General features: G+C 37.8%; 1 protein-coding gene across 4 annotated transcripts in view; it reads left to right on the top strand.

The window, feature by feature from the left end:
• LOC311441202 (uncharacterized protein) overlaps positions 1 to 27641 on the top strand; it is a 320517-nt gene that overhangs the window by 113325 nt on the left and 179551 nt on the right. The window lies entirely within an intron of this gene.

Raw genomic sequence — 27641 nt, 5'->3', positions numbered from 1 at the left:
TTATTTATGTCATGTTTTGTCACATGTTCAGGCTTTGCAAATAAAATCAAAATCAGTAGAGGCAACCAAAATCAATTTTGCCTTGGAAAAGAGAGATTTTTCTTTATAATAGAAAATTACACTTTTGATCATTTAAGTCAATCATTTCTTTTTGTGTAACCTTGCAATGACTTATGTGAATGTTTAATTTCATTTTTGCATTCAGCCCATGGGAGTCCTTACAACTGCTGACATGTAGAGACTGGGACACTGACTAGCAGGAGAGAGGTTATCTGATTTAAGATTAAGGATATGTATACTCAGTTTTGGTGTCAGAGATGTTTTTGTCTGTCAAGTTGTCTGTTGTGTCTGTGTGGTACTTGTGCAGATTAGTAGTGATGAAAGCCTGCGGAACGAATAGGAAACAGCTGATATTTAATTGTAAGTATTGGGTCTTCTCAACATTTCTCCCCTGTTCAATTTTGTAATCTGAGTTCACAGCTGAACAGAATGACATAATATAGGAAATTCAGATATTTTGTTTAAAGGAAATAAAAAAGGAAAAATAGCAATAAGGCACTGAGGGGAGAGAAAATGTCTCTACAAATGCAACAGACATAAAAGAAAGTAAAGGAAAGTTAAAAATTACCATAGGGCAGGCAGGACACCTGCTAAAGAACCTTCTGCTGTCTCTCACAGCTGGAAAGAAAAATGAAAGAGATGCAAACAACTGTTCTGGAAGCATGAAATCAGCCTTTTGTCTTTCCATGCCCCCTCCCCCCTTTCTGAACAGTTACAGTATGCAAAATTTAGGGGAATCTCAAAGTATGCAGAGGAAAAAAATTCAGCAGGCTCTGCATATAAAAAGCTTAGGCATGGAAGTGTGCCTCTTTGAAAACAGGAGCATGTTTGGGAGCTTCCCGGTGCATTGAAGAAAGTGGTAATTAATGCATAGTGAATGACTTCGAATGAAGGTTGAATAGGGGCATAACAATAGGAAGTTTTTTTTTTTTAGGTTAAAGTGTTGAAAAAGGAAAGCTGTTAAAAGATGGCTACTGTGAAGCTACAACTTCAATCCTTGTCTTCTCTGACATTCCTTTATAGACTGTGGTGGGTTTTGTTTTGTATGAGTCTCCAAATACAATGAAGTTAATTTGCACCAATTTCATTTTGTGTATGCTTTGGCTTTTTTTCTTTTTTAAAGTTTTTTTTCCTTTTTTTTTTTTTTTTTTTTGGCCGGGCTTGGTTCTTTGATGGTGCTTTTCAGCAAATGGTTTGCCCAAAGTTCAGATGGTGTTAGCTCCATCCTCTTTTTCATTTACAACATCAAGGGGATTACAGAGAATAACTTTGTTGCCCAACATCAAGGCTATATCTTCAGGCTACTAGAAAGGTAGTTCTCAGAAAGTGTGTCTTCTAATATTTTAGAACCTCCACAGGCTTCAGATAAAACAAGTATTAAATACAAAAAGCTCACAAGGATCCCAAGGAAGGTTAAACTCACACAACCTCCTTCATGTTGAACACCTGAAATGTATTTTTTTGGACTGTTCGAGTGTTATCATAGTGAAGACAGCAGTGAAGTCTTATATAACCGAAGACAGAAAGAATAATAATAATAATAAAAAAAAAACAAAACACACACAGCACCTTGTTTAAAGACAGTCAATTTTTAATGGAACATGAGCTAAATATAATCTACTCTTGTCATCAAAAAGGGCATTTGGAGACTGAGCAAGTCATTTTGGAAGTGGTTATAGGGGTTAATTTTTATTGGATCACAAGCTAGTGGATCTGCAGTTTTGCTGTGCTTGATCCAAGGACAGAATTTATGAGGCTTGAGGACAGAAGAATTGGAATGTTTTGGAGAAATGAAATGAGGAATCTACTATGCTCAAAATAATTTCAGATATGTTTCTCTTGTTGGTAGTGCTTAGCAGGAATTCTGGGCTGGAGTTCATTAACCTTGGCACCTCAGTCCTTTATCATGTAAATCTTAACTACTTCTAAGGAAGGTATAAAATTAAAAACACCATACAAAACTCCCAGAGTATATTCTGTTTTCTGTTTTTCCAAAGGGAGGTAAAGAAAATGTAGTATTTGCTGTAGTATAGCAGAATGTGTGTTCTTTCCTCCCAGTACATACTGTTAGCACAGTTTTGAGAGGGAGGTGAGTCATTCTGGTGAGTACGAGTGAAAAGTTATCTGCTTTTGCTGCTTGCATAGAGCTGCTGTCTGTCCTGAGCAAGTCTCTTGCCATCTCCTGCTAACTCCAGTGGGTGTTTTATTACCCTCTGCTCCTTAATGTTTGCAAAAGGACCATGAATTCTCAGATTCTAGAATGGTGCTCTAAAATAGCTGTTGTCAATATTATGATGAGTGATGTTGATTTAGGTGTATGTATGTAGTTTTCCTTGGGTATACGTATAAAACAGTTCTCTGACACCCAAAATACTTATCGCTCCTGGTAGTTTTGCTAAATTGAAAATGCCAATGTTGAGTTAATTATATATTGGCAGATAGAGGCATCTTTTGAACTGCATAAAATCCTACTTAATACCTGCATTCTAATATGCCTTTTTCAGTGCTAAGATGCATGCGTGTGATACGAATAACTTTATTAAAAAAGAAAAACAAAGAAGCAACCCCAACTTACATGGACATATTTTTGCAACAGATGTTTGAGATTCATCAGAGATCAAGTTGCAAAACTAAACTAGAGCCTTTTACTTGATCTGCGAAATTCTGGTTAGGCTGAGTTCCTGACTTCAAAACATTGCCCTCCCACCCCCACCCCTTTTTCTGGCTTGCTCCTTCAGGAAGCTCTTAGCAGTGTGCCAGGAGAAACATAAATGCTAATGGTCCAAAAAGTCATTACCACCAGCCCTGGAGCATTAAGACATGGTCTACAGGGACTTGTGCAAGCTGCAGGGCAACATTTGGGACGTGACTTCCCTTTCTCTGTATCTGCAGGTTTTTGTGGGAGTCTGTTGGTCTTTCAGAGAAACCAACAGTAGTAGCATGGTGGAGAATGAAACCTGGGTTGGACTCTTAATTTCTCCTGTCTCTTTTGTAGACAGTCTAGTTCAAATGGGCTAAAAAATGTGGGCAGATTTATTAGTGGAGGAGCAGGTGGAAGGAGCATGATGCTCTGCATTATGTGATGTAGCGGTGGCTGTACTTCTGCAGGTATCACCCCACTCATTGTCACAACAGCTTTGCTTCCTGGTAACCAGTTTTGGAGTTTGGGCAATGATTTGGAGTAACCAGATTTGGAGTTTGAGCAATGATGATTGGGTTTGGATGTGTTATACATACTGCATGGGCTGGATTGTATTTTTAAAGGTTTTTTTTTTTTTTTTTTTTTTTTTTTTATTTACAAATCTGAGCTGATGTCATACAAAACAAAATAACATTAAGATGAAGTTCTTTGGGTTGCTAAGTCCTACAGACAGAATGTGAAGGTTATAGGAAACTTGGCTACTGAGCATTTTTGGATCGGTACTCTTGTGAGTCCTGAGCAGACTTTAGTGATGTGATTGTGTTAATTTTTTGTTCCTCTCACTTAGAGTGTTCATGGGAGATATAGCAATATGAATCATGAACAGGCCATGTGAACTTGATACTTCTTAAGTTGCAAAGTAAATAATCTGGTCTAGTTTTATATTCTCGTGCATGTATGTACATTATAACTTAAAAAAAAAAACAAAAAAAAACAAAAACAAAAAAAAAACCAAACAAACAAACAAAAAAAAAAAAACCAAAAAAAAACAGTGTCAGAAAATGTCAGGAGAAGATGTAATGTAAGAACTCCCTCTGCTGTAAAAACTCCCAGCATATAAAATGTGCTGTAGCACTAGCCATTGTGACCCAGAAATAAAATGTTTCCTGTGAATTAGAAGGATACAGAGTTGGATTAACTGGATGACATTTCCCCATCTGGTTTTTATTTATTGTTGCCCTTTTCCTTTCACTGTAATTAGTGCATAGAAGTAACAATAGGCATATACTGCACTCTAAGCTACAAGGATGTACCAACATTTTGAGCACTTTCCATTATTTTTTTCCCAGTGACACTTCTAAAACTCCTAGCATCTTAACTCTGCTGAAACCTATTATTTCTGTGAACTGAAGAGGCAATTTAAGGCACCTTTTCTGTTTGCAAACAATTTTCAAATATAACCTCACAATTTCTGAACTTTTCCCAAGGGCCTCATAAAATCGATAATTGTCCACTTTCCTCTAAGTGACTTGAAAAATTGAAGGTCTTACAATTCAAAATTCTGATCTGGATTTCAGGGTGCCCACCAACAACACTTCTGCTCAAAGGTGCTCAAAACCAGAATCCTTCTCCTTAAAGAGATTGGAGCTGTTTGGAAATGTAATACATCCTGGGCTCCAGAGAACCCAGTTTTCCTTTGGACTTTCACATAGCTTGAATTTAGAGTTATTGTTGATGGATATTTCATAAATACTAAAGGTACAGAAAGAGTCAACTTTTCGGTAGTAATTCAAGCTTGCAATTGGCATTAGAGTTTTATTTTAAAGGTGGGGCATTGACAGGATATTGCCACATCTAAACTTGCCTATAGTCCTAGGTGTTAGTCTGGTTTTAGGTAATCAACAGTTTTGTGATGGCCTGGCAGTAAATAAAGTAGTTGAGATGGCAGAAAGGTGATGCAAATGCTCAGCTGGTGTCACTTTTAGCACTGGAGATAGGTAGCAGTAAGTAGTGATACTAATCAGGTTATTCTGAAGACAAAAATAAAATCTTCACAACAAAAACCTGATGATATTTATTCCTAAAAAAGGGCCCTGTAAGGAAAACCACTAAAACCTGGGGCAAACCTTATACGCAGCAAAAAGGATGAATGTGATGATATCTCCACAAAGATGTAAGAGCATGAAAAATCCGGCTGAAAATTGAGGGTTCTTATGAAATAAAGGTACACAAGACAGCCCCAAATCCATGACTCTACACCAAGAAAAATAAATAAATAAATAAAACCCCTTTTCTGGCTCAGTGTTGAAGTGAAAGCAGAAATTAGAAATAAAGCAGTTTATGACGAATAGAAAAAGCGACACTAACAGCAACTGATAGAGTTCAGAAGTTATGAAGTGTATAAAGTTGATAAAAGCCACTAAAGTATCTGAGATAAAGCCATATAAAATGACAGTAAGAATGTTTTCAAAAGTTTCTTTTTTTTTTTTTTTTCTTTAATGGATGACAGCACAGTGGCATTGCTCTGTTTCTGGACAGTGATGAGAAACATCAATTGTTTGATACTCACAGGCTTTGAATTTGTGTTCTGTGGCCAATCAAAAAAGACTCCCAAAATGAGATGTGTTTATATACTGGTATACTGGTGGAGTTCCAGAAGTCAGGAAGAATGTAAACATTTTGCCAGTTTTCAGATAGAGCAAGTAGCGGTTAAAAAAAAAAATAAAATAAAAATAAAAATACCTGTTATCCATCCTGGGCAAAATAATAGAAGGTTTGTCAAATGACTAATAGGTTCTATTGTTCTGTTTCTTTCTGAATATATAGCCAAAAATTGTTAGGTATTGCTTCTGCTGTTTCTTTATCATTGGCATTTCTCTACTATTCCCTCCTAGTTGTGAATCCTATGCTGTATTCAGAAAGCATGAGCAACTAAGTAGATGTTCCAATACAATACAGTAAAAGAATAATGTATAATTTATTAAATAAGTGGAATTTGATGAGTAGAATTTGATTTTTGTTCTCTGCACCAAATATTGTTGGGCTCACACTAGACTGGTGGGTATAGTTCAAGATTCTGCATCCCACAAAAATACTGAAAATTGGATAAAGAATCCACAGTTTTTAGATCTGAATAAAATGTCATGCCATGACAGCCATATCTGTATCTGTATGTCTCAATCTGGAAAGTAAAATGAGAACCAGTTAGTTTTAAATATGTATAATCAGTTTTATTTGTGGTTGGTTCTCAGAGGGTATTCCCATGCTATTATTTGAATACTGGTATGTGATCTTCTATGTTGTGTTAAAATAACATGCCTCTGGCTCTTAACAAACAGTGCTGATCCAACTGGTTCCTAGCCACAGGTCTGAAAGTGGCGCAGGCTGGGGACCATTCCCAATAAGTAGTTTGGATGTGGTCCTCCCGTATTAGATGGTAAGATGACTAATGTACATGTGAGCTGCTCTTTCTTGGTTGGCCTCAGCGTTAAAAGAATTTACTGAGGCATAGCCAATGGTCTAAGGTTCCCTTTAAGCCTCAAGCTTTAGCAAATAGAAGAGATCAAATGGCATGTCCCGGTTGGTGTGCTCTGATCCTACCAGTCGTGCACCTCTGAAAAAGGGGATGAAATGATTAAGATCTGACTTATGGTCTGTCATAGTACTGTTCTAGCCTGGGGGACTAACTGTGCAAAGGCAGCAGGATTTGTCCGCCGATGAACTGGAGTTCATTTTTCTGTTACATTGGTGCTAAGTGTTCTATACCCAAAGGTGTGTTTGTCTGATTTCTGTACTGTCTTTTCAGAACATGACTGTTTTAAGTTTTGATGTAGATCTTATTTTTACATGAGATGCATAACATATTCAAAAGCATTGCCAAGATGCAAATCCAGTAGACAAGCATCCAGATGCTTGCCATATCATATCTAGAACACACAGATTAAACAAAGATGACACAAGGAAATAAAAAGGAGACTTGCAATGTGGCCACAGGTAGGTTGATGCCCCTATTAAGCTCTGAGGGGAGACGTGGTATTGCAGGAGTCTCGTGATGCTACACAATGATGATGACAGTAAGGGTGTGATGAAGACCACACAGAAGTCTTTGAAAAAGCTTTCAAATACTTTTGAAGTTTATATAATCTGTGGCAAAGAAAGAGTACAAAATACCTTTTAGATATCATTTTCTAATAGAAGGAAGATGATGGCTAGAAAATGATTGAAGATCTCTGGATGTTTTAAGGTGAGAATGACTGTAGCCACAAAGCAAGGGAAACTGCATTAATAGGGGTTTGCAAGAATACGCTGGGCAACTCAGTGTAGTCTTGACTATATGTAACACTGTAGGGAGCAATCCCAGAACGACCAACGTAAACTGTTTTTCCACCTTTCTGAGATTTCAAGCAGTTTCACTTCTGATCCCACCCACAACTGTCTGTGAGACTAAGATGGGGTTTGGCATTTCCAGGCCTGAATGGAAATTCAGGCAGAATGAAAGGAAATAGTCAAGCCCAAATATTTAATGTTAAAAAGTACAGACATACTATTTGTTCTAGGAACATGTGAAAGTGAGAGAACATCTCTACAGTAAATAAACCACACTTTGCCTATCCCTTTTGGCAATGGGATGAAATGCAGACTGATTGTCAGCAGGAATGCCTTTCAGGACATACAATAGGTCATTGGATACCTACCGAGTACTTTAACAAGTGTGTCAACTGGCATCAAGTGGTCAAGCATAAATCCATATCCTGGGATGTAGTAATTTGTTAGGTGTGGTGCTGATAGTTTAGGACTTGGAATTTGTGACAGAAGTAAGTGCTCTCCCAAAAAGCATCTTTCCTATATTTACCAAGAAATTTCACCATTTGAACACACTGTATGTTGGCTGGGATGAATTAGGAAAATAACCTATATAGAACTGATACTTTAACTAAGGGCAGAAGTGACTGGAGGCACAGTTAGGGCAGCCAACTGGTTTAATGATTCTTTTTTGTTTGTTTTTGCTGATTTTCTCAAGAGCTTGTCCTTCTATCTCTGCTGAAACACTGTTCTGTTGAACCACTGCCTTCTTATATTCCTTGTTTCTTACCATATAGTTAAAATTAGCATTTTTACTGAACTTTTGAGCATCTGGGGAAGAAAAAAAAAAACAAAACCCTAAACTATCGGTTATTTTTCTTCCATTGTAGTGACCTTATGTTGTCCTTGTTTTTTCGGTTTCTTTTGCTACCTTTGGAAGTCTTAGCCAAAGATTTGGAGCTAAATTCAGCCCTGATGTAAAACAGTACTGTTTTTCTAAAGCTTTTACTTGGTTCTGCTTTTATCCTGGAAGACTTACTTTTAAAAGGTGGGAATGACACAGTTTCTCCTCTACAAGGAGCTATTTTTTTTCCCTAGCATTTATTGTAGGAGCAAAGCAAGAACAAAATTGCCCTGGAAAGATGTTTCAATAATCAGAAATCTTTTTTATGTAAAATTATCACAACTATTATTTTACTTGAAGGTAAGCTTGGTAGCTTCCAGAAAAATTAGTGGGAGAAAACTTGTTTTGTGGTTTGGACTGTTCTCAGAATATAGGACAATTCCAGTATTAAACACATTGGGCTACTGATGAACTGATCCTCAACTCTTCTCAAGGGCTGAAATAGTAAAACTTTAAGAAGTGGCAGAAGTTTGCCCAACTTTTTTTTTTTTTCTTTTTTAGAACTGACCACACCAACAGAACTAAGAATTTCAGCTCTGTTGACTTAAACTTGTCCTTTCTTGTTACTGTATTGTTACTGTAACTTGTTAAACACATGCTACATCCTAAGGCAGATGAAGATAGTATTCCTGGTCCATACAGATAGGTCTTGACCTGAGTTTTGATGCAAAAATCTTGAGTTCTCTGAGGGACTCCGTGGGAAACAGTGGCTGGCTCCAGCTCACAGCTTTTAAGATGCTGGAAGAGACTTGGTGGTGGAGAAGGCTGCATGAATGCAAGAATTGTTAATATACTGTTTAGGTCTTGTGTCACCGGAAAAGGTTTAACCCTTTGTCTCCAAAAGTTAGCATGAAGATAGTTGTGATATTAATTGCTCCACTTGTTAATTGGATTAGCTCCAAATTTGCATGTCATTCAGCAAAGACAGCCAGAAGTGGAACGACAAGCCAATTTATGAGTAGAAAGGTATTTGGCAGGATTGCTTTCAGTCAAAATATCCCTTTAATGAAATGCTATGGGGAGTAGTTGGTTAAGAGAACAAAGTCAGGTCTGTGGCAGGACTGTCAGTAATTTGAGAGGCTGTGCATCTCTGGAGCAGAATCTTGCAGAAAGGGTAATTGCAGCAAGTGTCAATCTTAAATATCAAAAAAAGACATTGTGCCCGAATGCCAGTATCATGTTCTGTGTGGTATCACAGTTCAAGAAATAGCCCTGAAGCATTATGGTGTGTCAGTTATCTGGACCCTTTGATTGGGAAGTGCTAAAATTCCCAAGAGATCCAAAGGATGTTGCCAAGAGTTCAACTTCTTGTAATGTTATTTGATAAAGATCTAGTAAAGATGAGGACCTTGCCAAACCAGAGTCTGTTGGTATTTCTGGGTTATGGATGGTATTGCCAGCAGTGAAATAGTGAGGTTGTAAAGGAATATAGCAAAAATCTGAGCTTGAACTAGTATTTAAAATAAATAAATAAATAAAAACTTCTGAAATAAATAAATAAAAACACCATGTTCCTGAACAAAGTGGGGTACATTGCATAAATTAATGATGTGTTAGGGGAATTGGCTTTAGCTGCTGACAGTGATTAATGGAAACTTCTGACTTAGGTTGTGTGAAATATTTTTAGGCTTATAGAGGAGCACTACAAATAAGCTATCACACTAATGGTTTTTGGTTTTCTTTGCACCCTACAATGACTGTTCTTTACCAGAGTGACCTTCCAGCATTTCTGAGGTTACCTGGTTTACAAGTACCAAATTCTGGGGTCCTTTGAAGCATGGAAAGAATGTGGGGAAAGAAGCAGCTGGAAAATATTTCTAGAACACATGTGCCTATTTATAATCAATTTTACTTTTGTCTTAAAAATGAGAAATGTACCGTGTACAATTTAGTTACCATATAGAAAACAGCGATTAAATATTTATGAAATAAGGGTAAATTCTTAACCTCTGCATGATGACAAATACGCCTAAGGATGAAACTGCATTACATATTCAAGTACTAAGTGTACTTTTTTGCCTGTTGACATATCTTCAGAGTAGGAAGAAAGTAGTGTTGAAAATAGAAAAGCATTAATATTGTTGACAAGTAAACAAAAAGAAAGATTATATCCACACAGCTCAGCAAATGGTAGTGAATGCAGTCTGAAAGTTATAGTGCAGATACAGTAGAAATGTATGTTTTCTACAGGGAAAGCTTAGAAAATGAACATGACCTTTTCAAGCGCAATCACTATGATTTTAATAGTAGCACAGTATTAAGGTCCACTACTAAATTTTTTCTAAAGGATGAAGGTTTGCCATACGTAGGAATTTCTCATCTGACACATTAAGTGTTGAAATAAGCATTTCTGTCAAAGGAACTTAATCAGTCACAGAAAGCATTTTAAAAATGAAGCATAGCAGAAGTAATAGAATTTTGAATATTTCTCTAAACAATCTTCCAGTCTTTATTCTGAGAGAAAATATTTTAATAATGTGTTTATTTTTTTAACACAGACTGCCATTTTTTCATGGATTTTTGGGGAAGGGGAAGAATTATTTTTGGATTTGTTTTTTAGGTTTCTGGGTGTTTTACAGATCATGACCTCTGTAACCTGGTTACAGACAAGTGATGACATTTATTGAATATACAAAACCACACTGTATTGAAGAAAAAAAATCCCAATTCCATTCAACTGTGTCTCACTTTGGAAAAGGCAAGTTGAAAATATTACTCCTACGCTTACTGTTAATTTTCAGTCCAGACCACAGGCACTGCCTGCATGAAGATCAAAGGAAATATTTGCTGAAAGTGGAAACTAACTTGCATTTTTCTTCTAGAAAGGGGTGCTTTTTTTCTTAATAGATAGATATTAAAATATTTTATTTATCAGAACTCTGACCTGTAAATTATTCTAGCTACATGGATGGATGTAGATGAAAGATAGAGCCAATCCTTGTCTTTGATGTTATCAAGATAGACATTTCTGGCATCTGTAGAAATGCAAAGAATGTTTTTTCTGTAGCCAAAATCTCATCAATTCTACCATGCAAAAAGGGTATTATATATTTATCCTGTAAGAAAAAGGAGATATTTGCCTAAAAATATGTTTTTAGCACCCACACCTTAATTCAATTTTTAAATACAAATTGGATTAAACAAACCATATCTCCGGTAAATTGGATTCTCTGCACTCACGTGTGCTGTCATCTCGTGCTCATTGGTCAAGAAGGAGAGAAGTTCCTTAGAACTCATTTGGAAGTCAAACAATTATGGTTTATAGTTACTTATGGGAGTAGCCTCATTGGTAAAGAGAAACCTTGCTCCCTTGTTCCCAGATGTGAAATAGATGTGAAATGGCAGTTTTCTGATGGGGGGGGGAGGGGGAGAAAAAAAAAAAAAAGCCAAAACAAAAGGCAGTCTGCCAAAACCTTCTAATAAAATAATAATAATAATAATAAAAATCCAGATTCTTGAGGTATCTGGCAGAACAGGGGAATATGCCAGAAATCTGAATAAATGCCAAAGGCCTCAGAAGAACCCATGTGATTAGGGTTTTCCCAATGAAAGAACTTCATTTTATCTGATCTGTGTCAGACCTTAGGATATTTAAAACAAACCAACAACTCACAAATGAACAACAACAAAAAAACAGAATAATCAGACGCTCTTGAATATGAGGATATGGGGTTTTGGCCAGGTGGCTTATCTTTGAACTTGGGGTTTAACACACTTAGGCAGTTTCCAGGCTTTCCTAGTTGTGATGCAATTTTAGACTTGTATCGTATTTCCTGTTCCATCTTCTCCACGCTCTGGGTGATCCAGTTTGTGTTACAGCCCCATTTGGATTGCAGTGCCTAATTTTGGAGTTAGTGTGCCAGATGTTTGAATTTTGTTGTCTTATGGTGGCACACCTGAGCAAACTGCAAATGTTTAAAAAGCAGATTGAGTAATTAAAGGCCATCTTACTGGATGCTTAGAAAATTGTAGATGGTACCAGGTTGGGGGGGGAGGGGGGGGGAAGGGAGAGCAAATTATTGGGCAAGAAAGGGCCTGTCAGGGAGAGTAATGAGTTAGGAGATGAATAAACACCAGGTGATGAAAACAGTGACTGGTAAGTTTCTTGGCAAGAAATGAGCAATACATAGCAGAAAATGTTGCATACAATGGGATGGACAGATTGCTTAAGTTTCTATGACTGTGTGGCCTGTCACCCCAGGTATCCACCAAACCCAAGAAGACCAGAGAAAATATAGAACATAAAGAATTTCTTTCTGCTTGCTACCTGTGCATTTTGAAAGGAACAGATTTTTTAGGTAACATTTAAATACTAAGCAAGTGTTATTTGATAATCATCTGTCACTTCATCTGAAGAATTAAAAATGCTTCATGCTTGAGCAGTTGGTGTCATCACTTTTTCAAATGATATCAAGTATAAATAAATTATATTACTTACAATAAGATGCAGTTTTTGTTTTGCCTCAAAAGATTAGTCTTCAAACAACATCACTTTAATTTTCATTTCATTTTAAAGACGTGGGGTGCATCTTATTCTAAAGCAGGCACTGGAGACTTTAGCACAGAAAGTGGTAGTGAAGCAAAGTGGTGGGCATTAATGCTTCTTTCTGTTTGTGAGAGCTCTAATATGAGTGTATTGCCTTTTCTCTAATTTAAAATATTGCAACTAAATATCACATAGTAATCACCAGGGTTACAGTATTTCTCATCCTTCTTAACTAGCTCACTGACCTGTTTAGAAAATCTGTCTGTAAAGAGTCCTAGTAAAAGACCTGTAAAACTGAGTATCCCTGTAGGGGCAGGATAATAAAGAAATTAAATGGTTATGTATAATATTTAAAAAATGTTAATTCAATAAATATTATTAACTTTGGGGTAATAATTTTGTGGTAATGGTATACTTCAGCTTAACATTTTGCTTGTTAGAGCTGGAGTGGTGGTTGTGTTGCAAGGAGTAGTAGTTTCTTGTGAAGTTTTTTTTGTTGTTGTTTCCTTCTATTATTTTGTCTCCACCTCAAATTTCTGAACTTGGAATATTTGCATTGTCAGTTTTGTGGTTCTAAAAGATTTTCAGTCAGGTTAAAACCAACTCTGAATCTCAACATTGTGTTGATTTAAGAGAAATTACATCATCTATTGTCTGGCAAATGATTGAGCTGCAATTGTTCTCGAGGAGGCAAAATAATCCAAGGGATTGATTATTGTATATCAATCATAGTCACAGCATAGTGGCAAATATCTTTCTTCTAAATGAATTATTTTTAAAAGTATCTTGCTGATGTCAAAACATTCAAAGCAATTAGAACTTCTCTATCCTGCTTTCCCTGAGCCCCTGGTGGTTGCAATAGGTTGAACTCCACATTAGCAGAGTTTCTTTGTGAGCCTGGCGTTTCTGGGATGTGGTGCTCATTTGCAGATGTTCTCAGGGTAACCAAAAAAAGTGAGGGAATAGAAATTCAGCAAGGAAGTGAACCAAAGATGTGATGATTTTGTGAAGTAGCATTAATATATTGAAGGCATCTGGTCCCTCTGTTGGCTCCAAAGGAGGTGACTGTATTTACATTGTTCCTAGCAGTCGTTTGTCCATAGTGTCCTTGAAACCCTGTTGTAGTGGAAAATCCATAATGCCCAGATGATCTGTGTCAGTGCTTTGCTGGTTTCATCAGCAGGGTTTGTTCCCTAATGTTTGACCTGCCTCCTTCCTTGGTGCAGCTGCTGCCACGACTACCTGGTCTGTGTGCCCTGGCAGGGAGAACAGATTATCCTTTCCTGGGCTGCAGCAGCAAGTGAATTTGAGGGCAATCTATCTATGCCGTCTCTTGAAAAGCAACCTTAATTTTACCTTCCCATATGTTTTGTAGACTTCTGATTACATTATGTGATTCTGAAATATATCAATGATCGTCACCTTCTTGCTTTTGTACAGTAAATTTCAGGGCTGAGAAAAAAAAAAAAAACACACTCATTTTTGCCTTCTTATCCAGGGTGATGCAGTCTTCTGGAATGTTGTTTTTGGAAACCACAGCTACTGCAGAGTTGTGCAACGTAGCTGAGTGACAAATGATCTGTGGGGAAAAGCGATGGAAGAATGTCCCATCAGTGTATTGCTGAGAAAATTCCCCTTTATGCTTGGGCAGCTGCAGTGGCTTCCCTCTTGCTTTTCGGTTTGTAATCAGCAGAACAATAGCAGTCTGTCAGGGGCTCTAAGCACAGTAGCTGAGATACTTTGATAAGCATATATCTGCTTTGGCTAAGTAACAGCTACATCCTTAGCATTAAAATCTTAATGACATCAACAGGAGGTGACTTCAATGGCAGCAGAGTAGAAGCCCTACCACTGCAGCTATAACCACAGAGCAGTTATAACTGTGTTGTAGCTGCAGTGGGAGCAGTTATAATTGTGTTGTAGCTGCAATGGGATGCCCCAGCTGAGCTCTCCCCAAGGCACTTGCAAGCATGGGATGGGGAGCAGTCTGACCTGAACGTCTTATGGTTTAAGGAGACAGGTTTAAGGGACAGGCTATTGTGTAGAGGAGAAAGGGAAGAAGAGCGAGGCTCAGCTCATGAGCCTTGTCCTGCTCACTGGGGAGACAAAAAAGTCACTGCTCTTTGCAATCCTTACCTGCTGCATAGTGTCCTGCTTAGATCACCAGCCAGCTTGCACTCACAATTGCTCCCAGGTCCACTTCTGTTGGTACGAAAGTGGTTCATCAAAATGTGTTTAGATGCTAGGTTTCTCTAAACTGGGTTAATGTAAAGGTAGAACTCTTTCCTGTGCACTGAAGAAAAAAAAAAAAAATTAAAAATCTCCCTCTTCCCTCCCCCCCCCCATGTCTCTCTATTTCATTTCTTTCTATACAAATTTCTGCAGTAAAATGAATGCAGCAGATGTCTACTCTTCTGCAAAAAGATTGTGCTTTGAAGCTACACGGTAGCCTCACTTTGCATGGCATTAATGATGTGGACTAAGCTTAGGGAATTGTATTTAAAAATACTCCAAACAGAATAGGGCTGTTCAGCTGCTAAGCACACCCGTATTTTTAGTAGCTAACATATTTGTATGTGTACATACACATACAGGGATTTTTTTTGTGTGTGTGCGTGTGTGTGTGTGTGAGTGTAGGCTGATTTATTCGCTCTCCAGATTGAAATTACCCGGATAAGATTTTCTCTTTTAGTGGTTAGATTTTCAATACATGGAAACAGTTTTCCAGGGAGGTGCTTCCCTGGTCCCTCCCTGTGGGGATCTCCCCATGGGAGCAGATGCACAGCTTTTGCTGGGGGCCAAGCAATGAGATTCAGAGTTGGGTGAAGTCAGCTCCAAAGTCAGCTGCTGGATCCTCTCAGAAAGGTTCTCTGTACTGAGAACCCAGTTACCAACTGTGCCTTCTCTGCACTTGTCCTGTCAGAGAGCAAGGAGAGAGGCTGTCAGTTCATGACTGCTGGATGCAAACATTGCACAAAAGACAGAACTAAATATAATAAACTCACAGGCAACGCATATTATCTTCAAATCAGTCCATTTTTATGTAGCAGAGGTAAGCCAGATTTTTATCATGCTGTAGTGTCTTTGTAATTCTGTAGCAATTTTGCTGGTTTTCACACAGAATAGGGGAAATGAAAAATTAAATTGAAATAATTTTATTATGTATTGGTTTTATTTATATTTCTGAGACACATTGGTGTCCAATAAAGCAGTTTTGCTTTAATGCCAAGTTGGTATCTATAGGTGCTCAGGTGCTCTGTTTGTTTTTCTTCCCTGTTGATAGTGTGTTTTTTTTTGTTTGTTTGTTTGTTTTGTTTTGTTTTTTTTTTTAAATCTTGCTTGGGTAGGAAGCTAGGTGGCCCTAAGGTGTGAGTCCTGAGCTGTGAAACTTTAATACGCTAGGGATAAATAAAACCATCCCATGATGGCTTTCATGAAGAAAAAAAAAGTTTACTCTTCTTATTAAACCTAAAAGTCCACCATGCTGAGGGCATTTGAAAGCTTTGGAGACATGATCTTTACATATTTACATTTTTCTAGTAGTTTATTTTATTGTTCTGCTATAAACTGTTAACAGATTGTTTTATTTTTAGAGGCAATAAATTCAAAGCAACCACACTTGTCTATAAAAAGGAGACTAAAAAATTCAGTGAAACCCTAATGAATAATACCACTGAATAATGATATCAGTGTTTTGAACTACTTGTGATATTTTCGTGTCCTATAGAGACTAGCGTTCTGCAAATATTCAATATTATGTTGACATAAGATTGGTGAATGCAGTACTAAATGTGAGGTAGCTAGCTAGCTAAAATTGTACATCAGTGCTGTATTCCACAAGGGGAAGATAACATTAGGAGTTCAGTAAGTGTTTTGATAAAATTTTGTAATTTTTCATCAAAATTCTTATTTAAAAAAATCATGTATAAACTTCCAGTACTCTTTTTCCCTGCACTGAACACTTCTGGAAAGACAAAAGAGATCCAAAAATCAAATGAAGATCTATGTTTGAAGTTGATTTCAATCAAATGAAGATCTAGTGTTTGAGTAACAGTTGCATTTAATTGATTAACTGGGTGGGGTATATGGCATAGTGGCAGAGTTTTCTGTTTTATCAGATTTTTTGCATACTAGATTATGTATCTGCAGAAAGCTAACTGGGTTACTGCTCGTTCTATGGGTAAGTCCATTTTAACAGTGGAGCACCTGTCAGATTTTGGAGACATTTATTTCTGCAAGTCATCATTTTTCCACTACAAAGCCAAATAAACTGAAGTCTTTTTACAACACAAAGTTTGGGCCAGGAAATATTAAAGTCAGAAGCTCAATTTTATTCCTTTCATTTGAACTTGTTTTTGAGAGAGTTGCTGCAGTCGGTTCTGCCAAACTGAGTTCTAGGTAACCGAGGGAGACTTCCCAGAAAGTTGAGTGTTTCTTTGTTCCAGGATATTACGAAAGGGAATCAGCAAGGGCCTCTGGCTAGAAAGCGTAAGGTGACCTGCAGTATGGGAGTGCAGGAGGTCAGCCATTTGATGTGGGATATATCTTCAGGCCATTCGAATAGCTTCATAGCTGGGTCTCAAAATGTGACTTCCTGCAGTTGTGACCCATGGACCTTTCAAGTACAGTGGAAGTCTTGATAGATCAGTCAGGCAGCTTCCAGGACTCTCAAGCTGCATTTGCTTCTCAGCTGGTTTTCTGGTGGTTGAAATATTAAGACAGTCATCCAATGCTTTTCTTCTACTGTGAAGTTAAGTGCATTTTATTAAAATATATATTTTGTAAAAATGTAATAAAGCAGCTCAAACTTTTTCAAGGCTAGACAATACTTTGAAAAATGGTTCCAAGTCTCTGGCCTCAATATATGAATACTAATTGTATCTTATCTACTGTCGGTTATTGAAATCCCAACCAGTAGGAAAGCTAATCTGACATCTCCATTCACATACACCTTCTTTTGAGCCTCTTTACAATTCAGTCAGTGTTATCAATGATTAAATATCCCAGTCCCTACAGTTTTAACCTTTTTTTTTTTTTTTAAATCCCCTAACTTTCCTTTTTGGTTGTTACTTTCAGTTAGTGAACAGCTCATTTTTGAGTAAAGACATTGTGAAATTCACTTAAAATGGCTGTTTGAAGATTTTATTAAAAAAATCTCTATGGACAGACTATGTCCTTCATCACAACAATAGGAATCTTCATTGTCTTCAGTAGTATCTTTCCAAATTTTCACGAAGGTTAAAATCTGAACTAAATGATGTAAAATATGTTTAAATGTGTGAGCCATCAGTTGAGAACAGCACAGGTGTTTGTTTTCAGTGGGACTCATTTTGCTAACAACTAATGTATAATTACTGGGACTGTTCTTAGGTAGCTGCATGCAATCCTTAAAGAGATCAAGGCAGATGAACCTGGGTTATAGAAATTAGAATTTGAACCTATTAGTACAGTAATGGTTAAATCTGTATATAGTTTGCATTTTCCAGAGCTTGCATTTCTGGTGCTTTGTGCAAGGTATTACTAAATGGAGTAGTTCTTTATCCAGTGGAATTCTTCTCCACTTTATATTTATATTCAAGCCACAGATCCAGCCCTAGAACAAAACCAAAGTAGGTACTAGTATGATTGAAAAAATGACTACAGTCCTTGGACCTTTGACCAACTGGTGTTACTTTGCAATGCTCAAGTTGCTTTGCAAAGCAACCAGCTATATATTCTCTATTTAAGTGATTTTGTTGACTTTTTGTGCAAGGCCAATTTATTTACTTATTTTCAAGCACCCCCATTTTTATAATATGTCAGTAAAGGCAGGAATTAAGTTGAGCAGAGAAATTACAGCTGAGACCTTACAAAGGACCAGATACTTGACTACTGCATAGGAAAGCAAGGTTTTCTGTTTCTTTGTGATGACTCACTACACGTCAGATAATGGAATCCTATTAGTGCCAGCACAGGAATACTAAGAAGGTTTGAGCATTTTAGTGGAAGAGATCAAAAAACTGAGGACATAGAATAAGGAAAAAAATGACTTTTTAGAAATATTAGTGAGGCCTTTGTTCACTAATTAAAGTTAACAGTGAAGAAGTCTGGCAAAATGTTGAATTTGGACTCTGTCCACTGTGTGCACAGTCTGCTTGGGACACAAAGAACCCTGTTGCTTACAAGCAATTTGAAATGCGTTAACTTACAGCAATCCTGCTAATCTATAGGGTTTGATTTTTGTTTGTTTGGTTTAGTATTTTCACTTCTTAACCAGGAAGCATCAAAGTTTGGGCTTCAGCCCAGAGCTTTAGGAGCCAAGACGAAAGAATTTGCTTTGTCTTTCATCAGATACAACCCCACTCTGTTTCCACAGGATTTCTCTCCTATGTTTGTATGAGACTTGAGTAGAATTTTTGTCTGTGTGAGGCCTGCAGTGGGTGCAGTGTCGGTATTATTGGCTGTTGGTTTTTTGCTCTCTGAGTTTAAAGAAATACATAGGATTTCTCTTCATGACTCCAGAAGTTATGGTAGTCTGAGTTTTCAGTTAAAGTAGTAAATTTTTCACCTTTGTGGTTTTCAAGTAAACATAATCCTTAAAGAACCGGTCATGAAGATACCACAGGATTTCTTATTTTGTAGATCTTGTGAGCTGCAAGATTGTTTTGTGACTTTTGATTGGCGTGGGTCATGATATTTAAATGTCAAGGAAAGCATTTTGGTATAAAAGAAACAAGTAAGCCTGAGTCCAACACCTTGGCTGGTATAAAACGTACATCCATGTAACTATGGCTGTTGGGTGAATAAGATGTAAATTTAGGATGCTGAGAATGGGATCTAGATTTGCATTTTGGTATCTGATACACGTGTGTGCTGTTAAACTGCAGGTGTACCTCATCTATTTGCATTTTACGTATCGAAGTAGCACACCTAAAGGTGGGCTTCAGTGGCCAGACCTACACTCAGGCTTCCTAAAGTAGGAGAGGACACAAATATTCAGTGCTCTTATATTTTTTATTTTTCCTGCTTTTTCCCTTCATCTGTGACTGTATGTTTTGTTTGTTTAAATATAATGATCACTGCCACAGATTACAGGGCAGGGCTCGGGGAAATGTTTTTAAGCATCCCAAGATAATAAGGAAAAAATACATTTCTTTTAGAACAAGTAACAATTTTCAACATTTTGTGGAAACTGGTGATTTGAAAATTGCTGATCACTACAAAACATGAAAATTAAGATTTTTTTTCTCCCCCCAAATGCCTAAGAATTTTGCATTTAGTTGTGACTTGACACAGGTTCAGAAGTGTTCAATTCAGACACTGGCTCGAGACATCACTAGAAGCAGATCCAAGTTGTCATGTTTCATTATAGTTATTGAACTATTGCAAGCATGCTATTATGCTGTAATGAAAGGGGTCTTCTCCTGCTCTTTTCAACTTGCGTATGTAGGAGAGATACCATATGTCATTAGTCCTTGGCACAGATTCTGGGGAAAGGAGTTCTCCAAAGTGCTTAAATATATGCGAGACCTTTTCCATTGGAAGAGGCGAAGGAAATACATTTTTGACCAGTTGAACCTGAATTTTATACTAAATCATTTAATGGGTATAGATCATTTAAAATAAAATTTCACCTACAGCATACTTTTTGGAGAATGATGCAGGTTAAGTTTATGCTGACCTGTAGGGATAGAAGTTGGCTGTATGGGGATGTGTGGAAACAGTAATGTCAATGCTACTGTTACCCGGCAAGTGTAGCATTGTCCCCTGCTGAGCACCTCGGGGCTGGGGGTACAGGACCATGGGAACTGCCTGGACAAGATCTTACCTAGAAATTAAGCTCTCTGGGTCAGGGCCTCTGCTGGTTCTTCATTCATCACTGCTGTATGTTGAAACAAGTTTTTCTTGTGAAGGTAATGTGTAAGCCACTGTAGACTTGTACTGGGTTTCTGGGACTGAGATCTGACCCAACTGCCTTCCTTTAGCCCTGCTGGCATTTCTATGCTTGCTTCAACTTGCCAGGGTAATGTCTTCAGTGACGCATCATACTGCCATAACTTAAGCATTTAAATCTCTGATTTTCTTGAGAAGTCATTCAAACAGCTCTAATATTGCAAGGCTGTTTTCAAAAGATTGATTATGACATTTATTTAATTGACCAAGTATGTGTGAAGGGATTAAGACTCCTGATATTCAGCACAAGGAACTTCCAAAGCAGCCTATGCTTTAACAAGGATATGGATGCATTTGTTCTTTTCTGTTCAGTTCTATGCCACAAAAGTTGCTTCCAAACAAAAAACATTTTCTAATTTCTTTCCCTTATGATATAACAGCATTTTCTTCCTGATGAGGATAGAATAACATGTTCATTTGTATTAAAGAGTTTGAGTGAAGGTGGCAGTACTTTTGAAGTCTTTCAGTGCCTTCTCTCACCTGCATATGCCCCAAATACCTACCTTCCTAACTACGAAGTGACATCTGCAAATGCCCTGGATATATTCAGCTAAGTGGAGATGCATCATGAAGAAACATCACATGGTTTCAGCCATCTGAAACCCAAACAATCCAGATGAGACTTGGAAGAGTCCCATAAAAATACTACCTTGGAATTGCATTGGAGTGCAATACTGCATTGGAATGATGAGATAATGAAGGATGATTTTGTGGCCATGGCCAATGATATTTTATGCTGAGCTTGCTGGAGTAACTGCTTTTATTGTCAATGGTCTGCAGTTTCAGAAATGGGTAAATGCTGAGTTTTTCATGTAGACTCCATTATTAAAAGAAAAAAAAATATTTTGTGGGTTTACAGCCTTTTTTGTTTGTTTGTTTGTTTCTTGCTTTTTGGACTCAGGGTGTTTTTTTTATTTTTGGTAACAAGAAGTAAACCCCAACAAATAGCAGCAGGAGCGTGGTGTTCTCTGCAAGTCTATTTTTGACTCCTTTAGAATCAGCAGATCTCCCATTAATGTCAGTAGACTTTGGATGAGGCCTCAGATATGGGACCAGCCCTTCTGAGCCAGACCAGAAAATTGTTGTCCCTGATATTGCCTTCCCCGAAGATGGCAGGCCAAGAGGAGATTCTTTTAGCAAAGCCAGTGATTTAAAGAGTTTCTAAGATTCAGGTTGCCTCTCATCCAGCAAGTTTGTTAATGCTTGATAAGCCTTCCCCACCCCACTCCACCCCCAACTTATATTTTGGCTTTTAGAGCATACTATAGTTCTGACTTCTACAATTGAGTTCTGTATATCAGTGTGTTGTATGTATGGTCCTGCCTTACAGATGTCTTTGGGGGTTCCAGAGTCATAGGAAAAGATAAGGACCAGGTGCACAGACATAGATATAATTAATTCAAATAAGAGGAATAAAGTCAGGAAGAATGGCGAATTTCTTATGGCCTCAATTACCAGTTGTGATCTGAAAGAATATTAAACAGTGAGTTAAAGTATTTGTAAGACAAAGACAGAATTCAGTGTTTGGCTGTGGTAGGACCGGTGTGCATCCTTGTATTTCTTTGATACTTTTTTTTTAGGTTAAAAATAAAATAAAGGAGAGACAGTTCATCCTTGCTAGTAACACTTCAGTTTAACAATGCATCATTTAGGTGTCTGTTTTTCTGATATTCATTTTCAGAAACATTGGAGAATTCAACACTATAGTGCTATATCATGGGGATTTGTTTGACTCATGTGTTAGGATAAGAGGGAGTGCCTCTATTTGTATTAGCTGGAGGAGGATTGTGAACTATTATCTTACTTCGTTATCTGAGCTAGGAGTGTACAAGGAAGTTTCTTCTACTAATGGTTGAGCCGCTCTTCAGATAAAGCCCTCCACAGGATCCCTGTAGCCCTAATTAATCAGCTGTTAAAACAGTAGTTGATAGACAGGCTTGCTTTAAGTTAGAATTGCCTGCAATCAGAGATAACAGGTGAGTCCCATTTGGCAGTGAGATATGAAAGTAGGAGAGTGATCTGTTATCAAAACGAATATGGCACTCAAGTCAAAATTGAAGTTTGCAGAAAGAACCGGCAGAATAAAACAAAAGGGAATCTTTTTTACTTTGAGTGATCAAAACACCTTTGCTTTGGTGATTATTTTATACAACTCTGAATCCATTTTGTAAAATTTTTGTATTAAGAGTATCCGTTATTAGGATAAATTCATGCTTCTAGAGAGCACTTATTACTCCAGTAATATTGCTAAAATTATTGATAGAGATCACTAAGTGCTATAGCAATTAGTGCTCCCACAGTACAAGCATACCCAACCAGCATGCAGGTTACATGCCTGTGTCTCAAGTCAGGATTAATGTGTGTCTTTCTCATTATGGGTCACTACCCTAATCATCAGGCCATGGAGTAACTTCCCTTACTCAGCTCACATTTAATAAATTATGTAGAATTGTACAGCTCCAGCACTGTGAGGAGAGTGTTGGATCCCTGTAGTTTGGTTGTTCACCTAGATCTGGCAGATCTGGGCTTAAGTACCCACGCTATGGTCTTTAGAGCCACAAAGAATGACCATTTTATTTCCTCACGTTCAGCATTATCAGTTGAACAGATTGGATTGATGGTCACAAACTCTTTGGGCAGTAGGTGCCTGATTTGTTTTGAAACATATTTCCATTATTGATTTTTTTTTGTATCACACCAACCATGAAAAGTATCTCTCCGGACCAATGCTGTTCTGTCAGTTACTGTACAAATAGTGATAAAATTATTCTCTTCATTTAGGTTCCAATTACATTTTAAATTCTCTGAATATAATGAGAAATTGGTACCAGCTTCAGAGGGGCATGCAGAGAGACTGAAAGAGAGTTGGACCACTCTAGGAACCACCAAACTCCCTCTGTATCTTTTGGCCTGGACTTTTTTGATAGCTCCATGTTCCCAGGACCTGGCACAAGTGTTCCAGCAGTCTCTCTATAACAGCAGTAGTATTTCTTTTCTTTGATTTCTATATATGCAGCTGTGAAAATTCTTCTGTTGACTCAATTGTTAGCTCTCGAGGGATGCTTATCAGTGCTTTAAAAATTAAATTACTGGTGGCTTCATACAAATGAAAGCAAGCTTGTCCCTAATCACATAATAGTCACAAATAGGGTATCAGCCTTTTTGGGGGCACATACACCCTAGTATTTCTTTTAATGTGCTACAGACTGCAGCAGATACCTTAATTTTTGTTGGAAGTCTCCATAACCATGATCAGTGCATGTACATTTACTTTTCCTTGTTGGGATGCCTGTGCTGCTGAAACAGAGTGCTGTTTTCTACATTCATTACTGGCTGACATTTTCTTTTGCTTTCCATACTCAATGTCCTAGACCAGGGTCTCTGTTTCTTGGTCCTTACCCCTGCTAGTAACTATGTTCTCCTAGTCTAGTACTTGTTATTGCTTATGTTTTTGGAGGACTGTTCAGATGCACTGTAGTCTGGAGGCATGTTTTCCTAGGCTAACTCTTCTTTCTGCCATGAAACTTTCTTGTCAGCTCAAAAGACATATCCTGTTCTTAAACCACTCACTTATCTAGAAGGTCATATAGGTCTCCATGATTACATGTGCATACGACTGCTTTCAGCTGTGAGCATAAAACTTGTGGTTTCATTTTATTGTGGGTAAGCCCTACCCCTGTTACATAGTCTCGTTCTTTTTTGGCTGATGCTTCTCATCAAGTACCGCTTTTTGGCATTCCAATGTTTTAGATGTTATTTTTGGCACTTGAATTTTACTTGCTCCTAATTCTTTTTCACTGATAAAATGATAAGAAAAAAATGTTTTAACTTTTTTTCCTTTTCATCCCTCTGTAGAATGCTCTGTACTGGTTTGTTTTGCTGTACTCTTGGGTTTACTTCTGAAAATTCAGCATCCTGGTGGTCACTCCTTTTGATGAAGTCTGTTTGCTCTGTTTCAAGGTGCTGCTTGGTCCCTCAGACAATCATATTTCTTTTCTTGTGGTGTCTCTCTTCATGTTGGCTGTTTCCTGTATGTATCGCCTACCACCTGGTGGGTAATAATATGAGAGTACTTAATGTTTCTAAAATTAAGCTCTCTTTTATTCAGAAAACACTTTACAGAGCATTGCAATTCATTTATTGCTGCTACAGGAGCCATATGCACGCAGACTAGCTCTCTGGTGTAACAGCCAAGATTCCTCCCAGTAGCAGTCCAAGATCCACACTGTTCAGTATCCAAGAATCTTGCAGCTGCTCAGGGCCAGATCAGCAGTGCATATATACATTTAGCAGATTTTCTCACCGGTCCAATATACATGGCTCCCAGGTATTTCTAACTAGATTTTCAATAGCCCTCCTTTGCCAGTGATCCGGTTGGAAGTAGAACAGTGACTGTAAAAAGTCACCCTGCATTAATTAATATGCAGCGAAGGGTGAAAAGGATGTAGGTAATTCTTCTGTGAACCAGCAGCTGTGTGACTGATGTGATGTCCCTATTCCCACCAAAACTTCAGAGCAGATTTTTTCTGACAGCAGTGGGTAAAAAAAAAATAAATAAATCTTCCAGGACCCCAAATTTTGCCTCCATTTTAGTCATATATCATGGAATGAAACAGTGACACTGGGAAGTTCCTATTTATACATTTAACCATTAACCAGACACGCACACATGTGTGCATGCACGCACACATGCACATGAGCTATATGAAAGACACATTAAAAGAAACACTTCCAGCACAGGGATTTAGCTGTGTGAATCCCATTAACATTAATGGGAATTGTTCCCATAAATCCCCATGTATCTCGTTAAAATATACCTATTAGTGACAGGCTGAAGTCTACAAAAACCAGCAGTTTCCAAGTTAAAACTGAAACTTCATCATTAACCTATCCCATTGTGCCTAGGTAATGCAACACCCTTTAACTTCTCAGATTCAAAGGTATCTTTTCTCCATTGAACTTAAAACAAATCTCGTCTTGTTAATACAATAGGTTCTGCTATAGTTAGCCCACTCTGTAACTCTTGATCATGTTAGAAATGTTTTCCCTCTCTCTCAACCAATACCATCTATAAAGGGGTAGCGTTCCCAAAATATCTTTGAAATCTTTGAGAAATAGAATATAAAATATAAATGGACTAATGCGTTCTCTAATTACAGATCATAATGTTGAAGTACGACAGTGGTAAACTGCAAGGTACTGAGTTATTGTTCTTGGGATTTTTTAAAATAAAGACAGAGTTTGATAAGTAACACCCAAGTCACTCTAGAGGAACAGTTACCTAAAGGAACCAGGTGGACAAAGGAAACTTCATTTGCAGCGAACCCATTTAGCACTGCACTTATGGCAAAAAGAGATTTTAAAATGGACACCCCAAATTCTAGTTGGTATAGTTGCATGCATTCTGTACGTGGCTGTACATGTGCATGATGACAGAGGTCCCTGTTGTTATGGTGTAGCACAGCAAAGAGATGACCAAACAGAGTAAATGAGCTGGTTTGGCTATCAAGCTGATGAGTTGTCTTTCCATAGAGCTATGCCTGAGTTACCAGAGAGGGTGAATTTAAGGGTAGGCTAGCATGTGTGGAGGTCTGTACTAATCATGTTGTACTGTTTCTGATACATCAGGCCACTCACCATTGGATCAGGTAAGTCTGTAGATACAATAGAAAACCATGCTTTTGTAGCTTTGATAATGGTGTAACTTTTTCAGCTTTTGATAGGAAGGTGAAATAAGGACTGCCAGCAGGATCCACAGTGATATACTAGTAAAATATTTAGAACATAGACTTGTATCAAATATAATTTCCTCCCAGTTTAATAGCAGAGATAAAAGGGTTACAGTAAAACTGAATAGCAGATCCACTAAATCCTGATTTTATTTTTTATTTTTAAGTAGAACATGGCACAAAAATAGACATCTATGCAGCCTCACTGCTGTTGTTTTCATTTTCACTGCAGTGGAAACAGTCCTTCCACCTTTGGGCTGGAACCAGTGGGTGAAAATATCCTCCCATGCAAGCAGAAATGACTGTAATTACCCTGTATGTGTGCGCTTATTTCCTCCTACTCTCCCCCAGTGTAGACCTGTGATTTACTACATTACAAATAATTTTTCTGGCTATAGGTCCCCAATGGTCCTTGTTAACCTGTGACTGGTCCTCCTGGTCTCAAGAAAATGCGGTCCCTGCTAGACCCAGCACAGGAGTTTGTTCGGTCAGGAGGAGCTCTAGTAGGGCTTCTTCCAGTAGCTTAACCATTAACAATAAGCAGCAAAATGAGTCATCCGTACTTTATTTTTAATTAGAGCTGCAGTGAGCTGAAGCTTGAGAGTTTTTTTGCCTGCAGAGCTCAGGAGTTGAAACCAGCAGCACTTTCCTGGTACTGACTGTGCAGGGATTTCTGTAAAGCAACATCGTTAGGTTGTTGTGGATACAAACAGTGGAGCAAAACCAACACAACATACAGATTCATCAAGGCAAGTTAGCATAATGCCTGTTGGCTGCCTGGCTGGGGATGCTTTGCTTGGTTCTATTTCTGGTTTTCTCCCTGTCCTATCCACCAAGAAAGAGAAACCCAAGTAGTGAGTGAGACAGCACTGCGTGAAGAGCAAATGAATATTTAACTATGAGGACTGTTTGTTTTAAATGTTTGATGTTTTAGATATGCTTAAGAAGGTTAATACGAAGTTTTGCTGCAACAAACCCACTGGAATATTTTCACTGACTCCTGGAGTGAAATATTACATTTGTATTTCAAACAACTTTTGAATTAATTTTGCATCCAGCCCTTGGACAAGCCCAGAAGATCGTTGTACAAAAGCTCTGATAAATTATTCTTTTTAGTGCCCATGACCCATTCAACTGTTAGTGCTTTTAAAATGAAGAGTGAACCCTGTGCCCACCTGAGCTGCAGTGCTAGCCCTTGTCATAACAATGTTGCAGTCAATATGTTCTGCTAGGTGGTGGTTTTAAAGGAAGGTAGTTCTTAAAATATATCAGAAAGCAGTAGGAGAATGTGCTGCTTGCCATTTTGTTAAATCTAGGTGAATTAAAATCCTCACTATAAACTTAGTTCCCTTATTTCTTACCTGGGCTGTTGTTACCTATAGAGGAAAATCCAACCCATCAAACCTGTATGCTTTGCAATGTCAGTGCCAAGCAGCTGGGAGCTATCAGAGTGCTGGACCCTGCTCTGGTTGCCTCTGTCAGCTTGGCCACACAAGCAATTTGCTCCCCTCCTTCCTCACCCATATTTTGTTTTCTCTTTCATTTTGGAAGTTTGTTGGGGCAGAAAATGTCATGAGATTTGAGACA

This window comes from Aythya ferina, assembly GCF_964211825.1.
Source record: "Aythya ferina genome assembly, chromosome: 9".
NCBI lineage: Eukaryota > Metazoa > Chordata > Aves > Anseriformes > Anatidae > Aythya > Aythya ferina.
This window is presented reverse-complemented; position numbering and strand designations above follow the sequence as displayed.